Raw genomic sequence first — 12,851 nt, 5'->3', positions numbered from 1 at the left:
TGATTGGCATCGCACTGGTAGACTAGTTATGAAGACTCACCAAGTGTAAGCAGGGAGTCCAAACCGCCCAAGTGCCTGGCCTACACGAGTTTTAGGTGTTTGCAGCTTTGTCCTAAGGATGGCTTCATAGTGGTGATGCCTCTCAACCATAAGTTCCCATTGAAAAAAAAAAGTTCATCATAACAATTATCCCTAAGAAGCAGAGGAAGCGGCTCAAGGGACCGGAGCCAGAAGAGAATAAGGGAGACCCTTGAAGATGACTGAGGAGAGAGTCAAATTTTATATGAGAATCCCACCCAGTTTTCTGGAAGATACTTGAATACGTATACCTGAAGCATGGGACAAACCAAATTTCAGTGGGAACTATGTCAAGGGCCCACCACCTAGCATGACCACTGCATGTAGAAACCCTAAGTTAGAATGCCTGCCATCTAATAGATGGAAGAACCCGGCTAGGTCAAGGCAAGTAGAGTATATGGGAGGAACCTGAGAAAGGAGAGGGCGGGAAAGTGAACCCCACAATTTCAGACATATTGAACAAGTAAGTCTCTTGCTGAACAATGAAGCACAGACATACAGGAAGACTTGAGTAGCCTGACATGAGCTCCGAGCCACCACTCGCCATGGGCATGACACACTTTACAGGCTTTCTGACCAAGTGAACTGGCTGCTTACTGAATGAGTAATAACAACCAGCATGTTAGGGGCAAGGGAGCAGAAACCAGATTCCAATAAACTACGCTTGATTCAATATACTGCTGACATAATTTAAAATTGCACCTCATAAAAAAAGCCTCAGAAAAAAATCTAATTTTAAAAGAAAATGACAATTGATGGCTGCTATATTAAACAGTCTCTTCTCTCTCTCTCTCTCTCTCTCTCTCTCTCTCTCTCTCTCTCTCTCTCTCTCTCTCTCTCTCTGCGCCCTCCTTTCTCTCCTCCCTTCTTCCTTCCCTCCCTCCCCCTGTGTATATACACACAGACACTTCCATAGACAGACTAATAACAAGGTACTGTGGCATATATGATTCTTGGGGGTGGAGAAGCCCCATCATCACTCAGCTGTGAGCTACAGACACAAGAAAGCTGGTGTAGTAAGCTCTGATAGCCAGAGGGGAAGGGATGTTATTCCTGTCCAGCTCTGAAGATCTGAGAATCAGAAGCACGGAGGCTAGAAGAATTATACCCCAGCTTCTCCAGTCTGGCACTTCCAGGACCCAGCCTCCTCCTCCCCCCCCCTCTCTTCCCTCCACCTCTCTCTCTCCTCCCTCTCTCTCTCTCTCTCTCTGTTCTCTCCAGACTGTCAACATTATGATGCTCACCCACATGAGTGACGCCCTTTCACAGCCGACTAGTTTAAGTGCTAATCTCATCAAGAGATACCTCACAGGCACACTCAGAATAATACTTAACCAGCTTCTTGCATCCCAAGGCCCAGGTAACAGGACATATTAAATTACGATGCAAGTCTCAAGATGAGTCAGATGCTGGAATTTTCAGGCGTGGATTTTAAATTATCACAATTATGTTCAACAAAGAAAATGGGCATCTATAATAAATATACAGGAAATCTTAGTTTTAAGGAATAAATGCTATAAGAAATAAAATGAAGAGCTAGAAGTTTTAAATGTCTGCAGTTTAAAATTCATTGGACAAGCTTAAAAGCAGAATAGAAAATAAAGGAAGGAAAATGAATTTCAAGATAGAATAACAGAAATGGGGAACTATTCAAAGTTAACATCTACTCAATAGTAAGAAAACAAAGGCACTTTAAAAAAAAAAGAAAGAAGCAAGCAAGATATTTGAACAAACAGTTCACCAAGGAAAATGGTGCAATTACTTTGTAAAACAATTTGAAAGTTTCCAAGAAATATAAAACCAACCATTTATTAACCACCCCCCCCCCAAAAAAATAAAAGAATAAAATGTGTCCACAGTAATCTCCAAGCTAGAAACAACTCAAATGTTCCCCAGCAGAAGATTGGAAAAACCAAGTATATCCACATGAAGTTCTCACCAACAACAATCCAATCAAACTATCGATGCCTTCAGAGGAGTTTCTAAATCATTATGACAAGGCTGGAGAGATGCTCAGAGATTAAGACCTCATGCTGCTCTTGCAGAGGCCCCAAGTTCGGTTCCCACCACCCACATGGTGGTTCACAACCACCCATAGTTCCAGTTCTAAGCGGTTCAACGCCCTCTTCTGACCTCCCAGGCACACATGTGGTCCATATACACACATGGAGGCCAAACATCCCTACACATAAAATAAATCTTTAAAAAGGGGAAATAAATCAGAGTTAATAGTAATTATTTTTTTTTAAAAAGCATACTAGGTTTTAAAATGCATATACTATAGGATTCTATCTAAACAAGCTTACCAAGCACAAAATAATACACAATCTCAATGAACAGACCAGCAGCTTCTTACACCTGTTACAGGTAATCTGTAAGCACAAATAAAAACGCCCTGTAATTTTACTGAAATGGTGACTCAATGGATATATCCAGCCATCTCAAAACTATTCTCTTTATATAGTTGAAAATGTTTCAATGCTAACTGAACCTCAGTGAAGTTCACTGGAAAACAACAACAAAATCCTTGTCAGTAACCATGTAAGGGTCCTTTCTCTGAGGCATGATTAGTGACTTTACAAGCAGACCCACCTAGGTTCTCATCTGAGTTCCCACAGCCCTGACAAGCAAGGAATGGCTTAATCACACCCTGGAGCCCCTCTGTCTTTATTTCTAAAATTAGGATAATTGCCTGTCTTACATTGCAGTTGACAAGAAAAAGTAGTTATGCCTGAGAGGGACTAACAATGTTCTGTAGATAGCAGCACCGAGCATCAGCATGCATGACACATCAGGAATGTGTCTTTGTCTAACTTTTTATTGTGTTTTGTTGTTTTTTGAGACAGGGTTTCTCTGTGTAGCTCCTGGAACTCACTCTGTAGACCAGGCTGGCCTTGAACTCAGAGATCTGTCAGCTTCTGCCTCCCGGAATAAAGGCACATGCCACCACTGCGTCAAACATTTAAGTCAAACACATAGTCCTTAGGAAATCTGAGTTGGCAGAGGGGATGCATACTCGGATGTCTTTTTGGCAATAAGGGACATCAGTGGAGAACAGGAAAGCCACAAAAACACACGGCGTATTTCGCCTGGCTAGTGACCATGCCCAGTGTGTACATTAGCTTGCTTAAACCTCTCACTAATGCATCAAGGTAGAACCATTTATAATGGGCATTTTACAGGAAACTGTCATGATGACAACAAAGACTATAACCTATAGATCAGAACTGTAAAACAAGGCATGATTTATTTCCACACTAAAATTATGCTTTTATCATTTAGATGGATGAGAAGATGCAATCGTTGATAAGCACGGCTCACTTAGCTTCATATCCGACTATTAGGGAGGGGAGAGGAGGGGGAAGGGAGAGGACCAGAGCAAAGCACCCCCCCCCAGGCTAGTCACAGAAGTATAAGATAGACAAGCGACACACATGTAACTTAGGAGGAAAGCCCTGGAGGAAGGGACAGCCAGAGAGTCTCGAGGACCTCTGAGAAACAGGAAAACCGGCAGGCTCAGTGATTAATCTCCAGACAAATTCAGGAAGAGAACATCTGCTGGGTTCTGCTAGTCTCAAAATCATGCATTGTGTTTTCCAAGCCTTTCACAAGATTCCAAAGTTCTAAACTAGGATTTTTACAGACTTCATTCAATCCATTTATACTTCACATCCTCCTGTCCCCATAAGAAAGACACTTTCACTCAGTTTCTGCTCAAGGGTATTATTTCATGGGAACGAAGTGAATATTTCTATCAGTCTAGATTTCTGAGGTCCAGCCTGCTGACTCACACTAGAACCAGACAATGTACACTAAAGGCTGGATCTGATTCCCCATGAACAGATTTTGGTTTTACATTCCTCGCCTACTAACTGAAACTCCGTCAAATTCTACACTTCTTTCCTTCTTCCTGTTCCCCCATGCTAAGGTGGAAATAGCCTCTTTAGGATTTTTTCATAAATGGTATTTCATCTATCCAATGAAAGAGAAGAAATTAAGCTACTTTCACTCATTTTCTCTCAAAATCTCAAAACTCCCACCATTTAAAAAAATAAACAAAGCAACAAGAGAAAAAAAATCCACATTGAGTGGATTGGACAAACCCACACAGTATCCCGGCCCTCACAGAATCGAATGGGTGTTATTACAGGACTGAAACCTATGAAACACACAAAGAGCTGCGTTGAACTTGGGTTCTGGAGGTTACCGGCGTTTTAAAAATCCCTATACCTGCATCTTTCAAAGTGCAAAGCGATCTCATTAAAAGGTTACAAAGGACCACAGTATGAACCAGAATCCCGGGCTCCTTCTAGGACTCCAGGGGGAGAGGTGAGCATTTGGAGCGAGTTTCCTTTGGAAGAGAATGGAGGGAAGTAGGGGGGGGGGGGCACTGTCAAAGCACTGGGGTCTGTCACCTCTGTGAGGGGCAAGCTCATTTCCATTTCCACTCCAAGAGTCTAGAACACACACAAGAAGGAATGAGGTTTCCTTAGCTCAAGTAGCTGGGTACTCTGATGGCGACTAGGACCACCTGGAGGCAAATCTCTACTATGGACTTTTGTGTTCCGGCATGGAAATGGGCCTGGAGCGGGAGGTGGAGGGACCCCCATCCCCAAGCGGAGGCAGCTGCTGCTGCTGTGGTGGAGGAGGAAGATACATGCCCTCTGGTGCTGTGAGGGGTACCCGGGGTCCTGAGAGGTTTCCAGGCATCGGAGGCATACCAGGAGGGACAGGGCCACTCCCAGTTGGGTGGATGTGGGCTGCCACAGTGGGAATCGTGCAGCCTGGCGTGGGCTGCCCAGGCATCAGTCTTGTGACCTGGCTGGGAGAGACGGGAGTGACAGCATCCGAGGGTAGGGAGGGAGCCGCTGATGAGGCATCATGCCAGGGTGTCCCGCTGCCAGACCAGCTCCTCTGGAGTGCTGGTGTGCTCGCTGAGGGTTCGGGCCATGCTGCTGCCCTTCCGTTTGTTGTTGGCCTCCTAACTCGGCGTATTTCAATTGCTCCACGTGGAAGTTCTGGTGTTCAGGAAGTAACTAACTGCTGCCGCTGTTGTTCTGGGGCCTCTTGGTCTCTGTCCATAAAGGTTTCCAGCTCTTCAAAATATCCGAACTTTTTAGTTTCTCCATCTGTGTTTCACGCAGGAGAGCTACCAGAGATTTCATCTCTCTCCCGCAGTGACCAGGTGCTCAGCTTTGGTAGCAGCTGAGGCAAGAGCAGCAGCTGGAGCTGTGGTAACGGTTTCCCTCAGAAATCTCCTGTTGCACTTTCTTCTCCCGAGAACCACGCTCTCTTTCTTTACATGCATCAGTGAGTTCCTCGACCCCCTCATCCTCCTGGTTTAATATCCCCAATAGCTTCATTATCTTGCTCCTCTGTTTTCTTTTTCATTTTCTCCATGATGTGTCTTATCACCTTTATCTGATTTTTTTAAAAAGGGGGATGCTTCACAAATTTGCATGTCGTCCTTGAACGTGGGCCATGTTAATCTTCTCTGTATTGTTCCAGTTTTAGTATATGTGCTGAGGAAGCAAGTTCTCTCTTTACAATGCTTCCACACACATCCTTTTTCTTTTATTTTGGCTTTGAAACAGTAATAATTCCAAGGTTTTAACAGATTCCTTGAGAATCTCTCAGACTTGCTTTCTTCTGTCTATTAGGACTCTCACTGGATCTTGAAGTATCCCAGCAGATTCTTCCACTATCTCCTAGCCCACGGCCAGCCCATCCTCCACACAACTCTGAAGTCAAATGTCTTAAAGCAATCTGAAGCAAGTTACTCCTCTGTGTAAAACTCTAGAAGCCTTCTCCCTGGGCACCAGGTAAGATCTAAATGTCTACTTCTCTGCTGTCCTCTGCCCTGATCTCTAGCCTCAACTTCCCTTGATCCCACCTCCCTTCACAAGGAAAAGGTTCACACCTCCCAAGCTCGGCTCTGCTCTGGGACTGCCTGCTGACTTGAGATTGGCTAGAGCAGCCATGTTCTCTCCCTTCTTCCCCATCACCCTCCTGCTTCCTAAATGTCCACTCTCCACTCTTCCTCTGAGAAAAACCTTCTAGACTTATCTCCACTCAATGCACTTCCTTTGATGGACTCACAGATTGTTATACATACATACATACATACATACATACATACATACATACATGTGTGTGTGTGTGTGTGTGTGTGTTTTGTTGGAACTTTAGAATAAGAGTGGTCCTATAAATATTCATGTCACATACAATATGATTCCCATCCTGACATGATGGTACATGCCTATTATCCCAGCAATCAAGGCTGAAGCAGGAGAATCGAAAAACTCAAATTCAGCCTGGACTACACAGTGAGTATCAGGCCAGCCTTGGCCACATGGCAAGATCCAGATAATAAAAGAATGAACGAATGAATCAAGTAATTCTTCCATATAATTTACACCCTAGTGGAAGGTGATATGTAAGTCTAAACCTCCTCAATGTCTGTTCATGCCTCCCATGTCTCTGGACCATTGTTCAGTCCCTTCAACAACTATAGGATACAGAAGAGACTAGTCTAGTGTATTCTAACGAAAACAAAATGGTCATTAAACATTTAGTTTCTAAAGTTTTCTCAATGAGTTTTCCTAAGAGGAAACGTAAGATATATAATGTTGATTTTTTTTGACAATATTTAAACATCTAATCTATGTTGGGCACTGTGCTATATATTCTAGGGCATGATGATGTTTAAAATAACTTGCAAATAGACTTTTTAAAGCAAGCAAGAGAGAGATCCTTATAACTCATAGTCAAGGTTCATTAGAATCTACTGAATCCAGTGCACCCATATAGTGGAGGAAGTGTCCCGCCTAAACCCACCCAGCTAGTTTATAGCCAAAGTAAAACAAGAGAAGGTCCTTATCTAATACCTTCCTCTCCTAGCCTGGTCCACTAGTTTGAAGGACTTCTGAGTCCTTCAAAGATAGATCACATGCCATTTTAGGTTAATATCCTATATACCTGCCAGCACTTAGGAAGCAGAAGATAAAGAGTTCAATGCCATCCTTGACTACAGCAAAAGTTTGTGACCAATATGGTCTACAATCCTATCTCAGAAGGAAGGAAGGAAGAAAGGAAGGAAGGAAGGAAGGAAGGAAGGAAGGAAGGAAGGAAGGAAGGAAGGAAGGAAGGAAGGAAGGAAGGAACTAACAAACAAAGGAAGGGAGGGATGGAGGGAAGGAAGGAAGGAAAGAAAGGAGGAAAGAAATCTTAAACTAATAGTCAACATGTGAACAGAGACTTGACAGCACAGCTTCAGAAGAAAAAAAAACAGTAATAAGATAAAACAAACTTAAAGGAAACAAAATAGAGCCGGAGCAGTGGGAGCCGAGCATCGAGCCGGCAGATGACATCTATTTGCACTCGTTAGCACAGCCTGGCATGTGCTACGCCACCCCCTTGGGTAATTTACATTTTTTTTTAAAGCATGTATTTCTAAATTTAGGAAGTCGGGATAATCAGGGTGGAAAAGCCCATCTGTTTGACTTCTCTCCAGCTGCTGCAGATCCTGAAGGGAAGCTGGAGTATCTTCTCCTGTGTGTCGTCTTAGTCAGCCTGGACTGTTGGAAAGCGACAGAAGCAGACGAGCTGAGGGGCAGGGTCTCCAACGTGGGTTATACTTGGTACACGATGAGGCACCCCCACTGTGCTTAAATAGACCTGATGCAAATGCTGAAGCACGCTGGTGTGTGCTTGTGGGGTAAAGTCACTGTGGGGTAGGATGCAGGGACAGAGAGACCCAGGTGAATACGACGCTTGACCCTTTAAGAGCTTAAAATAATAAAGGGACCAGAAACATTATATAGCTGCATTATTTTACCTTCCCCCCCCCCTTGGAGAAAGCATTTCCCCAAACTCTGGTCCAAACTTTTCCACTGACATGCTGTGCTATTTGGAAAAGGCCACGTTAGTCCTCCAGGTTTCTCACTGTGTGAGATATGTAAGAACAGAGGTAAGGGGGAGGGGCTGAGCGTAAGGGAGCAACAAACTGGGAGAAGGCTTTTGGCATCTTCAACTCTGGGACTACAGAGAGCTATGCCAATTCTCATGAAGAAGCTGCCACACCTAGATGGACTCTTCCCCTTCCGGTGGGGAACTATTAACATTAAAATCAGAGGCCAGTCAATAAATATCTAACCATATACCTTTTTTCCATCAGGATCTTGGAAAAGTGTGAGTCACTGATCTTAGAAGCTTAGATTTATTTGGTAAATACTGAAAATTAAAAGTGTTTCTAAAGGGACTACAACTTAAGCACAACTTTACTTTACCAACACCCCTCCCCAGAGTGTAAAAGCTCCCCGGGAGAAATGTGCGTTTTCTGCGCCCACAATCCTTTTCTGCGCCACCTCCCTGTGTCAGATGCCGTGGCACATGCCATACTGGGGGACAGCGAAGTGGTGAAGGCTCCCGTTGGTGCTCTGAGCAAAAGGGAGTCGTTTACCTAGAAACAACCGCCACCGCTTGGCTAAAATCCAGCTTATTTAACATGAATACAAGGGTATCTGTGGCCAAGACTCTGGGACTGACCCGACCGTGTCACGCCACCAAGGAATCCATGTTGCACCTGGAAGCATGAACATGGGCAAGCATCCCACAGAGGTAAAGGCATTTTAAGAACGTTTTTAAAACATTTTTAAAAACATTTTTAAAATATTAAAAGCATTTTTTTAAAACATAAAAAGCACTGAAAAACCTAAAAAGCATTGTAAAAACATGCAAAAGCATTTTAAAACACATTAAAAACATTTAAAAACCTTAAGGACACTCACACACCCACCTTCTCCTGTCATACTGTTCTTAGTCTACTTGTATGTGTGGTGAGTGAATATTTTAAGGGGTGACTGAAATGGACATGTGAGAGTCTTCTTTTCTTTTGGTGCCTTAGATGTTATTTTTTTTCTTTGTTTGTTGTTGTCTGCTTTGCCTCCAGGATGTATCCTCAGCCCCTAGGACAAAGTCTAACATGAAGCAGGCACTAAGTAAATATTTAGCAAGTAAATACCAAGTATGAAGAAAGAAGAGCAGGGGCTGGAGAGACGGCTCTGTGGTTCAGAATGCTCCCACAGAGGACCTGGGTTCGGGTCCCAGCCCCCATCTGGGGTGGCTCACAACCACTAACTCCAGCTCCTGGGATCTCACAACTTCTTCTGGCTTCCACAAGCACTTGAATCCACACGTACATACCCACACAGTCACACGGTTAGCCCATGATTAAAGTGTTTAAATAGTTCCTTAAGGGAAAAAAAAAAAGTCATTTTTCAATACTGGTGCTGTAGGATGAGTGGGAAACTCACTGTGCACCAGGAGTTGCAAGGTCCACTTCTTTATCTAACCCAATCACTTGGCAAGCAGGGGTTATCTGTCCCTCCTCCCATAAAAGAAAGACTCAAGAGTTAAACAATACTCTGACCACAGAAGAAAAGACAATGAGGTGATCTGGTCTACCTCAGAGAGCTAAGGCTCAGGCTCGGAAGTCCTCCAAATGAGGGAGGGCAAAACCAGAGGCCAGATCAGGCAGGGAGCTGGGCTGGAAAGGTGGTGACAGGTGAGAAAGCAGCCCAGGGAAAGAAAAGCCACACACCCAGAGGTGGGACTGGCTATACCAGGGCCAGACAGGAGGCACTGGGTCCCAAGAAGGAAGGACAGTGTGAGAGCCACAGAGTGAGAGCATGGGGTCCCAGAGCATGGAAGCTGGGCAAACCAAGCCGGTAAGCACCAAGTGTTGAAAGTTCCTCCACATGAGACCTGCCTAGGAAGATGTGCATACAGGTAACACACGGCACAAACACTACTCACGATGGTGGGCATCTCCTGCCACTTGTCAGCCAGTCTGTCATCCCGGATTCCTTATAAAACTGTCCTTACAAGTCTACAGGGGAAAGCGAACTTCAACAGAAGGAAGGGAACAGTGTAATGCAGAACTACCGACTAAGCACGAAAATGTTTAGAATGCTGAAGGCAATAGGTCAGTGTGTACAGACCTCATGCATAACAGAGCTTCGAATGAGTTACCATAGCTACCAAAAGATAATTAATTTTGAGGAAACAACAGAAAAGAGATACCATTAGGGGTAGTTTTGAAAGAGCTGAATAATAAACATGTCATCCAAATGTAACTCACATTTCTTCCCAATAGGAACAAGCAATGCTGCTTCCTCCCACGTGACCACCTCTGACACTGGCTCCCTCTCTGTTCTGCCTAGTACTTGGGTTCCTCTGAGCTCTTCTGAGTCTTACTCAGACCCTGCAAGACTCTATTAGCTTCCACATGCTCCAGGAGCACTTCTAAATTATCTCTACAATTATCACTTTCTGTTTATGAAATGAGCATTTATTAAGGACTAGTTAAGAAAGGAAGGGGTGCACAAACAGTTAAGTGTGTAAGTAACAGTAAACTGGTAAGGGTTAAGGTATTGGCACAGTACATAGACAAAGAGAAAGAAAGCTGAGTCTGGGGAGACCGCTCTGGGAGTGAAATCCCAGTGGGGCGCTGAAGCATCAGCATTGCCTTCAAGTCCCAGGAATTTAAAAAAACGAAGGGGGGGCTTCAAGGTGAGATAATATTTTATTACTGTATTTTCAAGCAAGAAAATAAGTCTAAAATTTTTAAAGTTTATTACACTTAATAAAAATTAAAGTCAGCCATGTGATCCTATTTGATCTTTCTGATCATCACATTTCTTGAATATAAAATGAAAATAAGGCCAGGATATGTTGGAGACAAATTAAATAATGCATATGGAAAGCCTAGAATCTATTACACATTCACAAATCTCTCTCTCTTCTGTAAAGTTATAAACACGGTGAAGACAGGTAAGTAAGCTCTGGGTATCTTTCCTTTTATTGACCCCAAAACATATGTAATAATTTTTAACATTTCCTCTTAGAATGTAACAACACAAGTCTTCTAGCATTCCTATATGATACAAATTTTTGAAAAGGAACTCTCATTGCCAGAGCTGAATTATCCAATGGGCATATCCAAACCACAGTCATGTGGGGACAGAGATGAGGGAGAATGTAGTCTCTTGAGGAAAATTGCAGAACCGTGAAGGACTCACTCCTCCTGGATAGCTGAGTTTCCTCAGGCTTAAAGTTTGATACTTTTCCATTTTAAAGGTTCCTAAAGCCCTTTTGGGGCCAGTCGCCACTCTTACAAATATTTCCCACATTCCTAGACAGAGAATAAACTGCCACAAAGGCCAGAGCTCAGAGGACAAAATCTAATCCACTTACTGACATCTGAGCCTGGCATGAGGCTGGCTCTTCCTGTCTTATCTTATGTCCTCCCCCAGGCACTAACTCCAGGTACTGAAATTCATCCCTCACTGTAAGCACACGGCCAACTTCTCCACTGGGAAACGGATGATCACATACCTCACAGGCTTAGCTTCAAAACCAATGAGTAAACACACATCAAAAGGTGTACGGTGGTGCATGGCATAGAGGAGGTACCCAACATTTGAATGACACCCAGACTAGAAATGTCAGGACCAAAAACAGAGGATGCGTGTGTGACTTGGGGAAGTGGTGTTGACACCAGAACTGAAGCCTCTCTGAGTTGGCACTGGGTGGAGGATGACTTGGCTGGCCACCACTCGGCACATGTGGCCAGAGCCCATTCAGCTTCTGTGTTCCAAGCTGTTTACTCACATTGAGCTCACTGTGGGCACCTCGGTATCAGAAAGAAGAAAAAAAAAAAAAGCCTGCCAAATCCAAGTATTAAAAGAAAACAGCCCAAGTGATCAAGAAAATAAAGAGGCTTTTCTTGAAAGAAAAGGTCATCTGCTGAGATCTGGTAAAGCAGCACAGTCTGTGTGTGCAATGGCTCCGTGCTTAAGTTAAAAACTAGGACAGGGCTCAAGAGTGGGTGCATCTGGGTAGATGAAGAAGGCTCTAGGTTCTATGGGCCTGGCTGTGCATCTAAATAAACTATATCAAGAGAGGAGCAATGTATTGATTTTTTCATTCCTTTGTTAGGAGATATGCATATGGAAAGCAGAATCTATTTAGAATCTATTTTCTCTCAAACTGACCTGATCTTGCCACTTCCCATGCTTGCCCCGTGTATGAGTCAGGGTTCTCGAGAGAAACAGAACTAATAGAATGAATCTCTCTCCTCTCCTCTTCTCTCTCTCTCTCTCTCTCTCTCTCTATATATATATATATATATATATATATATATATATATATATATATAAATATATATATATAAACATATATCAGCTGATCTTCAGTATATGCTGGAATCCCAGAGAAGTAGGCTCTAATGCCAGTGAAGGAATGGACTTGCCAGAGAGGTGAGAACAAGCAGGCAATGAGGAAAATCTTCGTTCTTCCTTGTCTTCACTTAGGCTTGCAGGAGAAGGTGTGGCCAAGGTTAGAGTCAGTTCTTCCCCCCTCAAAAGATCTGGATTAAATGTGTGTTCCCACCTTAAAGATCCAGAATAGAAATGGATCTTCCCTCTTCAAATACAACAAAAATCCCTCACAGGGGTGCTCCCATTTGGGGGTTTTAGTTAATTCCAGAAGCAGTCAAGTTGACAACCAGGAATGGTTATCACTACCCCCATAACATTCTACTTGCATCCTGGATGGGCAGCAGGAGTCAGCAGGAGTCAGCAAGTTAAACTAAGGTCCATCCAATCTCAACATCTCAGGCCGACCCAACACGACCAGCTTCTGGGAGCAAACTTGTTCATCTTGCTCTTGGATGGATCACATAGTCTTTAGAATTTCTTCCCTTTGCCCTG

General features: G+C 43.6%; 1 protein-coding gene, 1 long non-coding RNA gene and 1 other non-coding gene across 8 annotated transcripts in view; 1 reads left to right on the top strand and 2 right to left on the bottom strand.

Annotated features, from left to right (window-relative positions):
• The window catches only part of Igsf11 (immunoglobulin superfamily member 11), a 185,319-nt gene that overhangs the window by 92,269 nt on the left and 80,199 nt on the right, over positions 1 to 12,851 (bottom strand). The gene's annotated exons all lie outside the window — the stretch shown is intronic.
• LOC121821719 (uncharacterized) lies at positions 5,053 to 11,985 on the top strand. 2 transcript variants are annotated; one of them, XR_013043743.1, is made up of 3 exons: positions 5,053 to 5,388; positions 5,739 to 5,900; positions 9,029 to 11,985. It is a non-coding gene; the product is annotated as an uncharacterized LOC121821719 (long non-coding RNA). The 2 variants fall into 2 exon arrangements; XR_006062535.2 differs by lacking the exon at positions 9,029 to 11,985 and adding an exon at positions 7,592 to 7,772 and having other exon boundaries at positions 5,056 to 5,388.
• On the bottom strand, positions 5,510 to 5,612 carry LOC121821849 (U6 spliceosomal RNA). The gene has a single exon (XR_006062726.2). It is a non-coding gene; the product is annotated as a U6 spliceosomal RNA (small nuclear RNA).

Source organism: Peromyscus maniculatus, chromosome 12, assembly GCF_049852395.1.
Source record: "Peromyscus maniculatus bairdii isolate BWxNUB_F1_BW_parent chromosome 12, HU_Pman_BW_mat_3.1, whole genome shotgun sequence".
NCBI lineage: Eukaryota > Metazoa > Chordata > Mammalia > Rodentia > Cricetidae > Peromyscus > Peromyscus maniculatus.
Note: the sequence above shows the minus strand (reverse complement) of the source record. Positions and strands in the feature narration are given on the sequence as shown.